Below are 14,518 nucleotides of genomic sequence, written 5' to 3'. Positions count from 1 at the left end.
TCTGCAGATGGAGTCAGACTTTCCATGACTACCCCACTGTCCCAGCTGGCCCAAGTCCATGACAGGAGATTAGATTGAGTCTGGGAAGACTGTGATTTACAGACTGATTTTAAAACACTGGCTCAAAAGAAATATGTGGGGTGTGTTATATACCAATGTTTTCAACCATGGGAACAAATTATACAGAGCAAGGCTGCACCTCATGACCTAAGCAGATAAGCAGGTCAATAAACAGCAGCTCCAAAACAACAACAAAATCAGCAAAAACAAAGAATAATATTTTTTACCAAGGGATGACTGATCTCATTGCACGGTTTTACAGCCTGTGCACTCTCAAACCATCTGTGTGCTCTTCTGCAATGATAAGAACCGACAAAGGATAGGTGACTCATGCATATTAGACCTTACGACAATCTCTGTTTCTATAACAGACATGCCCAGCAAGACCTTTTACTGTCCAGCACAAGAGCCTGTTACTGAATAATACATCGGCTGCATGTGCTGGGGGGACGGAGAGTCTCTGATTGTTCTGCTGTATTCCTCTTGGTCCTAAGTGCTTACATTCTGTAATCTAGCATACAGCCAGCATAGCAGTCCTCCCCTGATCGCATCATCTCTGCTAGCCACCGCAGACAGGATTTCGCATAGCTCTCTTTCGCCGCTCAGCTAATGCTGGCTGCTGGAAGATTGGGCACTAGCTCTCCACCTCGTGTTTACATCCCAGTCATCCTCCTTAATTATGCATGCAGAGAGAGTATGTGGGGAATATGGAAGCCCCTGAGGAGAGTCAACACACACACACACGCACACGCGCACGCACGCGCACACGCACATGCACACACACACACGCACACACACACGCACACGCACACACACACAATCCAACACACTGCAAAAACAGAGCTTCTCGGTTTCCTGCCTTACATATTCATGACCTTGGCATTTTGATATTATTTATGTAAGGACTTCTGCATAAACACCTGCTTGGTGGAACTACACACTATTGATGATATTTTGCTTAATGTTTCAGCTTAAAGAGAATATGCGGTTACAGATAATATCTCTTGCAAGAATGGTTCTACATAACCTGTTTAATATGACTCAACAATATTAGGAAAATCTGCCATCAATTGTATTGGAAGAAAATGGACATTTAACCACTGTAAGAGATATTAAATGTAATAAACCAATATCTCAGCTTTATGATATTCGCCAGTCCTTTAATGGCAGCTGGATTTTGGGGATCCATCTTGGCAGTCAACATATATTAAATACAAGCTCCAGGGAGAAGCTCACCCTAAGCCAATATTAGAACCAATATTTGGTCAGACAACAAAAAGTGCTCCTCAAATACAAAGAAAAAAAGGGAAATAAACAAAAATAGGCTGCTTTCTATTTTTGATTCACCAAATTTCAGTTTGCAATTTTTTTGATGAGAGAGAGAGAGAGAGAGAGAGAATATTATTGGTTTTCCACAAGCTGAATAATATGTCACAAGCGGTACGTTTTTGTTAATCAGGCCCCAAGTTTTAAGATATTTTGCTCAGGTCAAGAAAATTCCAGCTCTGCTTGTTTACCCTTCATATTCAGATATGCTTCCTACTTTCAAAATACGCACAAAACGTTATTGTATATTGGTACTAATGAGGTGTATTTCAAAAACTATTCAATCCCCTTTACTTTTGCTTTGAATACGCATCTACCAAAGCTTATTCTGCACTTTTCAAAAGAGCTCTGCTCTCCTAACAAAAAATATTTATTGTTATAAGCCTGATGAGTCATCATCGCTAGGATTCATCGCACCTCACTCGTTCAAAACCAATGACTCAGACACAGTGTATCAGAAACCCAGACTAGGTCAGTCACCTTCTGCTACACCAACTGAGCAAAACAACGTTCATGGACTCTCTATTTCTGCCATTGTCATGATAATATTAATAATTCTAATACTACCACTACCATTACAACTACTGTTGCTACTACCACTGCTACTACTCCCAATAATATTAAAATGAAATAAGAGAATAACAGCGGGGAAGAAGGGACAGAGAACATGAGACAGGAAGAGGAATGGGAATGAACGTCAATGGCTATTTTTTTGGGGGTTTCTTTTAGCCTTGCCTGTTTGATGGAGATACTGTTCATATGGGTGTAATGGCTCTCTGGCAGTCCAGAGAGATGCTAATTAGGCTAGATGGCCTGAAAATAGGATGTCTGTCTTGGCAGAACACACGGCCATCTCCCAGAGACGTCATTGTGACCGACAGCACTGCGGCTTTGCACTGACCTTTCAGATAATGGACCCACACAGAGACACACAGAATTCACAGGAGAATGAAGCATTGGGTCTATTCATCCCAGTGGTCACCTGCATGGCTTTGAACGCTGTGATCTACGTTGGCCAAATTTGAATCCCTTTCACCAGTCTCTTTGATTTATCTCTGGAGAATAGTTATTAAAGCTAATCTATTATTGGACAGTGGATGAAGGTCCGATACTATTTCGGGCGCTATAAGTAATACACGTAAGTAGCTTTTAATCACAAAGTAAGTCCTCTAAAATAATTAAGTGGGCTATATTTCAGGTTCATTTTGGTGATAGCAAATATCTCAGAAAATATTTCATCATAATATCACTGATAGGTGATACAGTAATATTAAATATAATTTAAGTGTCATTTATTTCTTGATGGGAGAAAATCGAGACACTGCTGATTAAAAACACCGCATGGCTCAAAATATCTGCAGACTTACTACCATTCCCAATATGCTCGCTCTTCTCTTGAATGAAAACATTATCAGCCATACAAATCATGAGTCATAACCATAATGAGACAAAGACTATCATGAGCCAATTCTAACCAGGCAAATACTTTTGACTGACTTGCACAAAAGAAACACATCTAGCAGTTAGCTTTGTTCTGAACTAATAATGTTCTTTTTTTCCTAAAATGGTCTCCTTAACACTGCAACTGCCACCTCCATCAGGGGACTGGGAAGGAAATGTGCCCTTTAAATGTCGAAATCTGGCTTTGTTGACATGGAGACACTAAGGGGAGTGAGAGAGCTGCCCTATGCTCCCTGCGGAGCCAAGCCCAGTCCCTGATTCATCTGTGCCAATAATGCCCCGGGCATCCTGCTCTGGGTGCTCCTGCTGCAGCTCTAAATGAATGGTGCTGGGGTGGGGATGGGGGGGGGGGTTGAGCCTGGTAGGGTGGAAGTCTTTCCCCTCTCATTACTGCTTACTCCCTGCATCTGTGGTTGTATGCGCGCGCGATTGTGTGTGTGTGTGATTGTATGTATGTGTAGGTGTGGTGTGTGTGTGAGATTACCGAGAGAACTGTAATTCATGAGTAATGACAGAAATGCATGTTAGAGGACAGCAAGAGACAGGTTTTGTGGAGTGAAGATGCAGACCACATAGAGATACATGTAGTATACCGATTGGCACACACTGTTCAATCACTGCTGCTTCTCCTTTCTCCCAGGTAAATGAAGAGCTCCGCAGACATATGTGACTACATTACCAGGCACTGACTACCCTGGGTATTTCACATGAATTCCGCATATGAATTGAGAGGAAATCGGGGGTCTCTAAATTGGGGCGGCAGACTACTTGATATTCTGCAGCCGGACCGCGTTGTAAAAGAGGGCACGGGAGAGAAAGATCAGGAATGAGATGGCGCTGACGTGAGGAGCGGTGTTACCGGGAGAAAACGATGCACCGGGTGAGACCGCCGAAGCTTACGTCCCTGACTCCTCTGCTTCAGTGAAGCAGAAGGGTCTCTTTGATCTGCTTCTCTTGCTGCTGTGGCGCTCCTGCTGGGGGGAGGCGGCTCGGTGTGTGCCGCCACGCGACAGCGCTTGCCGCATTTTATTTTCCAGCGCGTTTTCCGTCCAGAAGATCGCTTACATTGATCTTTCAGATGGAATGAGAAGTCTCAAATGCTGGTGTGCCGAGGGATTGTTTTCTTTGAGACAGACTTCATCAATAATGCCGGTACAAAGGCACAATGACATTACTGGCCTGAAATGCTATATGCCTTGCTGCGCTCAATAAGGGCACAGTCATTTATTTCTCCCTGTGAGGCACAGTGGTTTGCACTCGCTCCTGCTCGGTGCCACTTCAGCTACCCTAATTGATGATGCGAAGCAGTCGCAGTGTCACTCATTCTGCCCCTCTCTCTCTCTCTCTCTCTCTCTCTCTGCTGTCACTCTCCCCACCCCCCTTCTCTCATTCGTTCACTCACAGACACTATTTCTGGCCCCCCCCCCCCTACCTCTCTTTCTCCTTCTGCTGTTGTTTCAGCTTACCTTAACAACAGATTAACCTCTTACCCTGAGTCAGGTGACACGGCAATAGTGACCTTGAGATGGGCGATGGGATTGGCAAGGGCGGTCTGCCAAGCGGGAGGTACTCCCAGGAGTCGTCAAGGGTGGACCCCTCATTTAACTCCTTTGCATTGTGTTTTCACGGCCAGAGCAGCCGCTTCCTCTTCTCCTGCTTTTAGCTCATAGTTTCACACTGCATTCATTTATATGACGCCGCTGCCGAGTGATAACGGCGAACGTTCCCGCCGTCCCCAGCCTCGGCTCTCCGGATCTGTCCTTTCCCTAACGATTCTTTTAAGGATCGTGGCTATTTGTGCTGCAATCTGACGTTTCATTTCGTGACTTTGCATGTAAGGAGCATCCGAGAGTCCCACTTTGTCTGCCATCTGAATCATAGCTTACACATAGAATCACTTAGGCTTTGTCACATCTCTGAAGGTCGATCCAAACCAAGGGTGAAAAAGACAAGAGACTGGCCGTGATTCAAGGTTATCAAATCCGAAATGAGAGACAAAGGACATTAGAGTGGAGCTAATGGCAAAAGTGAGGGCGGAAACAGATGAAAAGACGGTGCAGTGTTGTGTGGAGAATGTGTCTCGGTGTGTACATTTGTATGTGTGTGTGTGTGTGTGTGTGTGGATAGGGACTGGTGGTTGTGGTGGCGGGGTTCTCAAGGTGATATTTCACAGCTGGGATATTTTCAGTTTCAACAGTGCCTAGAGTGCTACCCAGAAGGTGCCCTCCATATTCTGGTCTCTTTATGTTCTATTCATGTCAGCCGAACTCTCCCTTATCAGTGGCAATGCTGTTACCTGAGGAACAGACAGGCAATTTTTTTCCCCCTGTAAAACCAAGGCTGGCTGACACTAAAAGGCTTTCTGTCACTGATACACTGATAACACATATGAAATTTGAGCAGGGTTTGGATGGACTGCTCCAGGGATAGAGAAGGGGAGAGAGAAGGAGAGAGAGAGAGAGAGAGAAAGTGTGTGAGAGAGAGAGATGTGAAGTGAGTATAAGGAGAGAGGAGAGATTGTTACTGCCAGGCAGTTCTCTCATTGATTTTTTTGTTTGTTTGTTTGTTTCTTTTTCACCCAGTGAAATAACAGTGACACCAGCCCGAAGCCTCTAATGTCATTAGTGAAAACCATTTAGGAGTTTCTGTTTGGTTGCACTTGAACCCCAAAGTGTGGAAATCGGTTAGCGCGAGACTAATTCTTCACGCATCAATAAACACAACATGCCAAAACTTACCAAGCTCCGAGCTTATCCTTACTGAGGTGCTGGAGTAGCCACGCAGCAGCAAAACAACCATCCCTCGGTAAGAGAGCGCAAGACCACATGTGAGGCAGTGGCATGAGCGGGGGGTGGGCAGGCGCTTTGAAAAGCATCTAGTGAAAGGATTGTACTGTCAGAACTGCTTTCGTTCATGCCCAGACAGTCAGCGATTTGGGGGATGAGGCTCAAGACAAAAGGATGCGGGGCTTTGGCTCATTTATTTGTTGTTTTTTTTTTCCCTCCCCCCTTTTTCTACCTTCTGGGCTGCTGTCTGCAGTCAAGCTGTGTGTGGACTGGCTGGGGAGAGAGTGTGGACAGAGACGGCTGGGAGAGAATGTGATTGTGGAACACAGCCAAGCTATCCAAGGAGCATGTGTAGCGTGTGTGTGTGTGTGTGTGAGTGTGTATGTGTGCGTGCGTGTGTGTGTGCGTGCGTGTGTAGGTGTGTATGTGTCTGTAGGGGGAGTGGCATCAGGGAGTCAGAAGCCTTTGTTCTTTATTGATGAAAAGAACCAGTGGTTCCCTCTCCCATTCCACCTAACATTACAGTGCATCAGAGACAAACCAGTGCACCATTATTATATTAATCTCAAACCCAAATTACTCAAGTCTCTATAATTAAGCTTTAGTCTCCAGTACTACACAAATTACCTGGGATTTAATGCGGCGGAGCGGTGCTTTAAGAGGCGCTGAGAGACGGGAGCGGGATTCGGGGGTAGACTGAAGGTCATGTGCCCCTGCAGGAAAAATGTCTCCTCCTTTTTGGTGTGTGTAGAGGACACAGGTGCCCCTGCCTCTCAGAAAATGGAGCAGTCTACTGTGGCTCCTGTCTTACTGAATGTCCCCTGCACCTCTGTGAAATCTACAACAAAAGCAGATCGGTCCTCTAACTCACTGCACATCTCTGACCAGCCTATCTACCAGCACAAACACAGCCTGATACCAGACATGACCGATTGTGTCTCGACATCTCACGGCAGAAAGGACATTTGCTTAGCAGAAATGTGTCGCGAGTCTCGATCAGTGTGGCACTTTTTTAGTTATTGTTTAGTTCAAACAGACAGAACGGCAGTAATCAAGATTTCAGCGATTGCACATTGACAGTTTGCAGACTGTTAGAAGCTTATTCTCAGCTGTGAAATAAATGGCAGTTCTGAAGCTCCTTCACTTTAGATTGCTATCTGAGGATAGAATGGGACCAACGACATGCCACATAAAACAGTCCGGGTCTCTGCATGGCAGATTAAAGACGGCATCGGAGGATCAAAATATACAATAAAATATCAGCAAATTAAAAACTGCATCTTCAGTGTGGGAAGCATTTCTTGATTTTTCCTCATTTAACAGAGAGCAGTCTCGGGCTAGTTCACATATGACTAGTACATAGCATTACATTAAAATGAGTATTAACATAATGACAGTCCCATCACAAGAGAACGAGTGTGTATAGGCACTGGAGTGTGTGTCTGCTATAGACATGACAGATTATGACATGAGAGGAGAGGGACGAGAGGTGTGGCGGTGTAGACCTGTGGGGGTGAAAAATCTGTGTGCACCACACATGAAAGGCTTGGACAGTCGGCTCCGGACCAGAGAGCCTCCCAGAACTTTCACCTTGCTGCCGATTTGAATGTTTTAGTTTGAAGCAACTACAGCTAAGCCTTCGGTGACGTGGTGACAAGAGAGAAAAAGCTTGCAGCCATGCACCATCTTGTGGCTCTCTAGATGGTTTATGTAGTGTTTTGTCTTTAATAATATAATTCATTTTTGCATTGCATTTTTTTTTTTTTTTTTTTTTTTGCAAATTTGTTTGACTTAACGTTAGGCTTTTTGTTGTCTTGCATGTTTCAAAGAGCATGAAACTAAAACTGTGTGACATTTTCCTTACTGATGCATTTCATGCTGTTTGTTTCACCGCAGGTTGAACTCGGCTGGTCTGCAATGAGTAACTCGGAGACAATCCACAAAGTGTTTGCGACGTGTCAGGTACGCTCCAGTAAACATCTTTAGGGGTGTCATTCTATGTGTTTCCAAGTTTCTCTGCATTATGCCCTTTCTCCCACTCAGTCAGAGCCGTGCGCGTGCACACGGCTGCACTGACACTGTGCCACAAAGCAGCCTGGTGTGCAAACAGGCTGACAGCTCCAGATTTTGAGGCTAGAATATACTGTCTCCTTTCACAAAATCCCTCATCTCACTGAGGCCAGATCTGGATAGAGCCAGAGTGATGAAAAGAGGTGTGTGTGTGTGTGTGTGTGTTAGAGGGTGGATACGCCTCTGAAGCATGAAAGCAAATGATGCCGTCAGCCCACAGAGTCTCTCACCAGAAGGCGCAAACATCCACAGAGGGAAAAAAAGCCCAAATCTCTGTAGGAAGTTTGGGGTCTCAGAAGTGCCACGGGAGCCGTGCACATCCAGCTCTGGTGGTCAGGTGACAGATGACTCTCACTGCTCGGCACTGAGGTAAGCATGCAACATCTTGTCCAGAGCTGCAATAGGATTTCCAGTCACCTCAGGATCAGGTGCGTGCACGCATAAACACTCTCACACACGTAGACAAAGGTGAACATCATGAATAACTGATTGGAACCTGGGAGGCATATCGGATTCTATCCCCCCTCATGCACACACACACTCCTACACCCCCCCTCTTCGCCGCCTGGTCCATTTGCATAGGATGCCTGATTTGCATACATATGAGGTGAAAGAAAGGGCTTGTGTAGAGGAGATATGCAGGCATCTATTGAGAGGAGAGAGTGAGGTCTTTTCAGCAAGTGTCAGTAAGCTTTCTCTTTCCCTTTTTCTCTCTCTCTTTTATGCCTATAGGTAACACCTTGGCAAGCTCCAGTGAGAGCTGCATTAAAATTCTCTCTCTCCTCTCTGCAGAAGGGAGAGGAGGTGACAGTGCGGAGGCTGTGTGGCTGCCTGACTCCTCCTCTGTTCCAGCTGGATGCGATGCTGTGCCGTGGCTGCTCCTCTACACTGCAATCCCTCAGTTCAAAGGCATTGATTCGCTCTGAAGCTCTGCATTCCCCCCTGCAGGGTCCACCACAACACCTCGAGGAAGGACAGTACCCCTTCCCCCCTCCCTCTGCTCTGTATGCACACAAACACGCGCGCGCGCACACACACACGCACACACGCACGCACACACACACACACACACACACACACACACACACACGTGCGTACACACACAAACATACGCATCCAACCACGGGAGCAGCCCCTCTAATTGTATGCTTCATCATTCTGTGTGTGTAAATGACATGTAATTCTAAGTGACTGCGTTGTCTGACTGCTTCTTTATCACGGCGTGTTATGACGTTTCTGTAATTTCATGCATGTGTGCAGGCTTAATGTTGGTCTGTCCATCTCGGTAAGCGTTCGGATTTTTGAGTGCCTTCTTTTTTTTTCTCTCTTTCTGTCTCTTTTTGTCTTTTTTGTTTGATCCTACAGCCTATTTGACAGCCCGCATCGCACTGTACCACATGAAAAGATACACCTACTCTTACTCCCACACACACACACACACACACACACACACAAATAAATGTGTGTTTGTGTGTTCAATCCAAACTCCCCTCTGCTTGAGAGCTGGCTAGCTCTCACCCAGAGTGGGTCAGATGGAGGTCCATCACTGATGTGGGGGCTGTTTCTGTGTGTGTGTGTGTGTGTGTGTGTGTGTGTGCGTGCGTGCGTGCGTGTCTGTGTGTGCACGAGCCTTACAGCTCATTGACCCCCCCCTCCCCCCCTTCTTCTCTTCTCTAGCCAGTGTTTATTACTGTCTGCATCACAGGCTAAATCACTTCTCATCTGCGTGGCACAGCTTGCGCAATTAGCCGCTTGCGCGTCTGTGGGGACGAACCTGGGGAGCATGTAATACTGACGCATTCTCTGCTCCATGGTGATGGCCACCCGGCGTGCGGGCCTGAGGAAGCCTGATAGAGCCAGTGCCAAAACCAAACCAGCCCCATTCACCTGTCCCTCTGCCTGTGCCTATGCCAGCTCATACCTGGCAGGCGGAGCGTGATATGAACTGACCGATGCGCAAGGTGATTTTTGTTTTCTGGTGCTAACCACCAGCCAAATCTTATTCTAGTATTCTAGAGTGATAAGCTTCTGTATGGTGTTAGAGATGAGAACTGTCTTATTACCAGCAGAACCGTGAAGTGGATTTGTGTCTTGTACATAAGAGCTCTGTTAGGGGGTGGATAGGACAAACATGTTTGGGGGGGCGGGGGGGGGGAGGGTGTTTCTGGGAGGGGACTCAAAGACAGTGCTGGAGACTGCTTGTTAATGTGGCACAAAAACATCTCTGAAATAGGGCACCAATGAGCAGCCAGTCCAGGACAGGGCTGCTCGCACCAATGGGACGACCCGCCACGGAGCAGGGGGGGTAGTTATTTTTAGGAGAGTGACTCTGATGCCATCTTCCTCAGGTAGAGTCCACTCGATGGAACGAAGGAGGAGAGGAAAAAAAAAAACAGCATATTTTTATTTCTCCTTTTTTTTTTGCCTCATATATAATAACAACTTTGAATTCATTATTTGAGGAGAGACAACTTGACATTATCCATATAAAAAAAGTGCGTGGTAGCCAGTACAAAACAACACAATGCGTCAACAAAAGCCTCAACTGACATTACTATAATGTGTACAAAAACTACAGACTTTCTCTGTCTCTGTGTCCCCCATATCGTATGTCTTTTCTAAGTCCTGAGTGTGATTTCAGGGGACTGTGGTGATGGAGAGAGTTCCGGGTTTGTGCTTGGTCAACCCTATGACTTACACACTCTGACATTTGACATATAGCGCCTCCAGTCACTGCCACAGCTCCTCACTCCACGGCAGCTTGAGCTGACTGCGGTCATTTTGTCTCCTTTTTATCACGCTCGTATTTTTGGCTGCCTACGTCAGTGTCCGCATTCTCTCGGTAAGCACCTCATCCGCCGAGAGTAATGCTCGCAAATACGGCCTCGCTCGACTCCCTCTCTCCTCCGCTCTTTCGCCGACCTTCTCCCCGATCATTTTTGTGTTTACGAGGGTTTAGGAAGAGTGCAGGGGAAAAAAAAAAAAAAAAAAACGTATACGCATTGAGAATCTAGCATGGCGCAGTGGTGTAGGCGGCTGTGTGGAAACAAGAGTCTCTGGGCGGTAGGTCAGTGACGGCTCCTTCAAATACTTCGTTCGCTCTCACATCTGCTCTCACAGAGCGCGGCTCGGCCGCGCACGTACTGGCCGGAGATAAACAAGTGCTCGCATCTCCGGGGAAGTAACCATGGAAACCGGCGAGCTCATTTTAAGCTGCCTGTCCTAGAGGCAATACAATAACAGGTTTCAAGGCCAATGTCACTCCTTTTGCAAAGAGAGAGAGAGAGAGAGAGAGAGAGAGAGAGAGAGAACAAAAACAAACAAATAAACAAACAAACAAACAAAAAATAAAGCAATTCCAAGAAAGTCTTCAAAAGTGGGAAGGGAATTTCAAATGAACCCTGTAATCTGCAGATTTGTATACTGCATGTTTAAGGCTATAATGTTTAAACTAAAAAAAAAAAAGGGGGGGGGGGCTGAAACTTGCTGCCAAGAGCCAGTCAGCCACCTCTATTAGGCCTTGGCACAACCATCCCAGAAAAAATGTAAGAGGTTTAAGCAATCAGCCGGCCCCATAAGTGCAACAGAGCTGGCAGACAGAAGAAAAAGAAATGGTGAGGGAGAGAAAAAAAAGAAAGATAAATCAACGGAAAAAGAGAAAAAGGGAGAGAGAGTGAATCAAAAGAGAGAGAGAGAGAGAGAGAGAGAGAGAGAGAGAAAGAGAGAGAGAGAGAGAGGGGATGATTGGAAATGCAACACAGGTGCTGTCGAGCCTGCAATCCTTATCAATGCATCTGTCTATCTATCCGCACAGCACAGCCTCATCTCCCCTGTGATCTCTCAGTAGTCCTCCCCCCTCCATCTCCTTGTCTCCCTCCCTCCCTCGCTCCCTTATTCTCTCTCTCTCTCTCTCTCTAATGTCTAAAGTGGGAGGGAAAGAGAGGGGGGGGGTGACAAGGAGCAGATCTTTAATTTACCACACAGCAGCGGCGGCTCTCTGTAAGCTGTATCTGCGAGGAGGTAATAACGCAGACGGTTCCTCCTATGAAAGAGGATATATGCCCATGCGAAGCCTGTGCACTAATGAAAGAATGACAGGAGATGTCACATTAAAGCTCCGTGTACTGAAGTGCCATTATTAGCCCAGGTTTCCTCTGCTGCGTTTTTCTCAGGAAAAACATGCGAACACTAACAAGAATGGTAAAAGAAGGTTGCAGTGCAAGCACAGGCTTTCTTTGTTGGTTTTCTTTCTATGTCAATGATCATGTATTCATCTTTTGTGTGTGTGTATGTGTGTGTGTATGTGTGTGTGTGCGTGCGGGATTTGGTCTGCCGATGAAGCTAATTAGTGCCGCTTGTTGAGTTGCATGTCTGCTCTCCTTCCCTCAGTCTCTGGATTTGACAATCGATTTGTGTGTGTGTGTGTGAGAGAAAGAGAGAGAGAAAGGGAGAGAGAGAGAGAGAGAGAGAGAGAGAGAAAGCGAGAGAAGGAGAGCGTGCGTGTGTGTTTATTGATGTCCTCACTGGTGTGATGTTGATGGACCTCTCTAAGGCTCACATGTGCAGGTGTTTGTCAACGTGCAAAGCATTTTGCCATTCAGTGTGGATGTGACAGCAGACGCTCTTCAGTAATTAACTTTCTCTCCAATGAGACTGAGAGAAAGAAAGAGAAGGAAAGAGGGAAAGAGGGAAAGAGGGAGAGCGAGAGAGAGAGAGAGAGAGAGAGTGAGAGAGAGAGAGAGAGAGAGAGAGAGAGGGAGAAGGGTGAAAAGCAAACAAGGGAAGGATGATTAGCTCACTCTTTGCTATACGCATCTCACACTCCCACTCGCAACCTCCAGATTAGCCCAATCACAGCACTGTCATCTCCCACGGATGAGCCGCACCTGAGTGGAATACTAACATCCACTTTCTTTTGCACTGGGCTGAAAAAAAAAAAGGAGAAAGGTCGTTGTGCTGTAGCCCAGTGACCCAAAAACAAATGCGTGGCGTGTGCAGATGACAATGGGTCTAAGTCATTATGACAGTGCCATCCTGGCTGCCTAGAATGAGCTAGAAGCTCAGGTGTCAGAGAGGAAGTGTGCTGTAAAATTCATTAACGGAGCCATAGCGGCCGGCTCAGGGCCAGTCGGAGTGCTATTCTCCTGTCACTGCCATTACCACCCATACAAATGTGATGGGAAGACAGAGAAGAGGGGAATAGAGGGATAGAGGGGGGCGGGATGGAGAGCAAGAGAGAGAGAGAGAGAGATACTTAAAGTAGTGTGAGGAGCAAATAGCCTCTGCTCTCCCTTTCTCTCTCTGTCTGTCACTCACCCTCTCCTTCTCTCTCTCTGAGGTCACTCAGACTCTGCTTCTTGTGCTGTGGAGGAGAACGCATTCCCACAGGCGTGCAAAAAGCCCCCCTTACCATCCTCACATGCACACAAACAAAGCCCTCCCCCCTTTCCTTGCTCTCTCCCTCTCTCTCTCCCTCTCTCTCTCTCTCTCTCTCTCTCTCGCTCTCTCTCTCATACAAGACTTGCCGAGGAAGAGTCTCTCTGGACGACCTCATTACCTCATCTCCATATTCCAATGCACTGGTGTCATTGTGCTACGACAGAAAATCAAGTGAATTAATCAATGGAAAGGCTGAACAGAGGGTGGGGAGATACAGACAGAGAGAGAGAGTGAGGTGGGGGGGGGCAGAGAGAGAGAGAGAGAGAGAGAGAGAGAGAATGGGATCATAGCATAGAGTCAGATGATGTAATGCGCTGTATTTATTTTGATATTCCTGCCATGTTTTTTGTTTTCTCACTGCTCTCCATTTTAGCATGTCTCTCAGGAAAGGAGAGAAAGAAAAGAAGACAAGATGAAGAGAACTGAAAAAAAAACAGGGTGTAAAACACGTGTCACATTTTTGCTTGTGGCAGCAACACCTCTGATGCCAGCAAAGAGAGAGAGAGAGAGAGAGAGAGAGTGAGAGAGAGAAAGAGTTAAAGAACAGCTTCCTCATATATTAGGAGAGAGAGATGAGTGTGTCCACATAGCTGCTAAATATCTATCTACCTGCCATGACCTGAAGGATAAGCATAGAGGTCTTCATGCTCTCTGCTGTCCAAAGTCTCACTAGGACACACATACACACACACATATACACAAACTCACATACAATCAAAAAAATTATTAATAAATGATTAATCTTTCCAGTATCTTTCAAATACATACTGTTTATGTTTTGACTATATATATCACAAGTTGTTGTGGGAATACTTTTTTAAAGTCATGCCAATAAAATGTATGGGATTGAATTGAGAGAGGAAGAAAGAAAGAGAGAGAGAGGTAGGACTGCAACTGTCCACATGTACCCCAGGCTGTATATGGCGCTGGGAGGAATGTTTGTTTCTTCCATCCTTCTGTCTGCTACCCTCTCTTGAGACTGCCAACATATTCATCAGCGCATCATTATCCATTGCCTATCTCTGGCTCCAGCTCTGACAAACTCACACTTCAGCTATCCAACACAGAAACTCAGTCTACAGCTATCCATTACAGAAGCCTCACGACCAAAAATACCATCACTCATCCTCACGAGCATCAGTGATTTCACTGCGCTTTCCTGATCAAAAGACAAAATACATTAGGCATTAGGCTGTAATTCTTTCTCAGCTGACACCTAAAGAGAAGCATATCCAAGCATGTAGATGCAGGCAGCTGCCCCCCCCCCCCCCCCCCCCCCCCCCCCGCCCGACTAAATAAAATGCTGTACAACTGAGAGGGAAAAACGCGAAAGGGGAATGGTATAACTGTCTAACGCCGAGCTTTGGCCAGTGTTG

This window comes from Chanos chanos, chromosome 13, assembly GCF_902362185.1.
Source record: "Chanos chanos chromosome 13, fChaCha1.1, whole genome shotgun sequence".
In the NCBI taxonomy this organism is placed as follows: domain Eukaryota; kingdom Metazoa; phylum Chordata; class Actinopteri; order Gonorynchiformes; family Chanidae; genus Chanos; species Chanos chanos.
Note: the sequence above shows the minus strand (reverse complement) of the source record.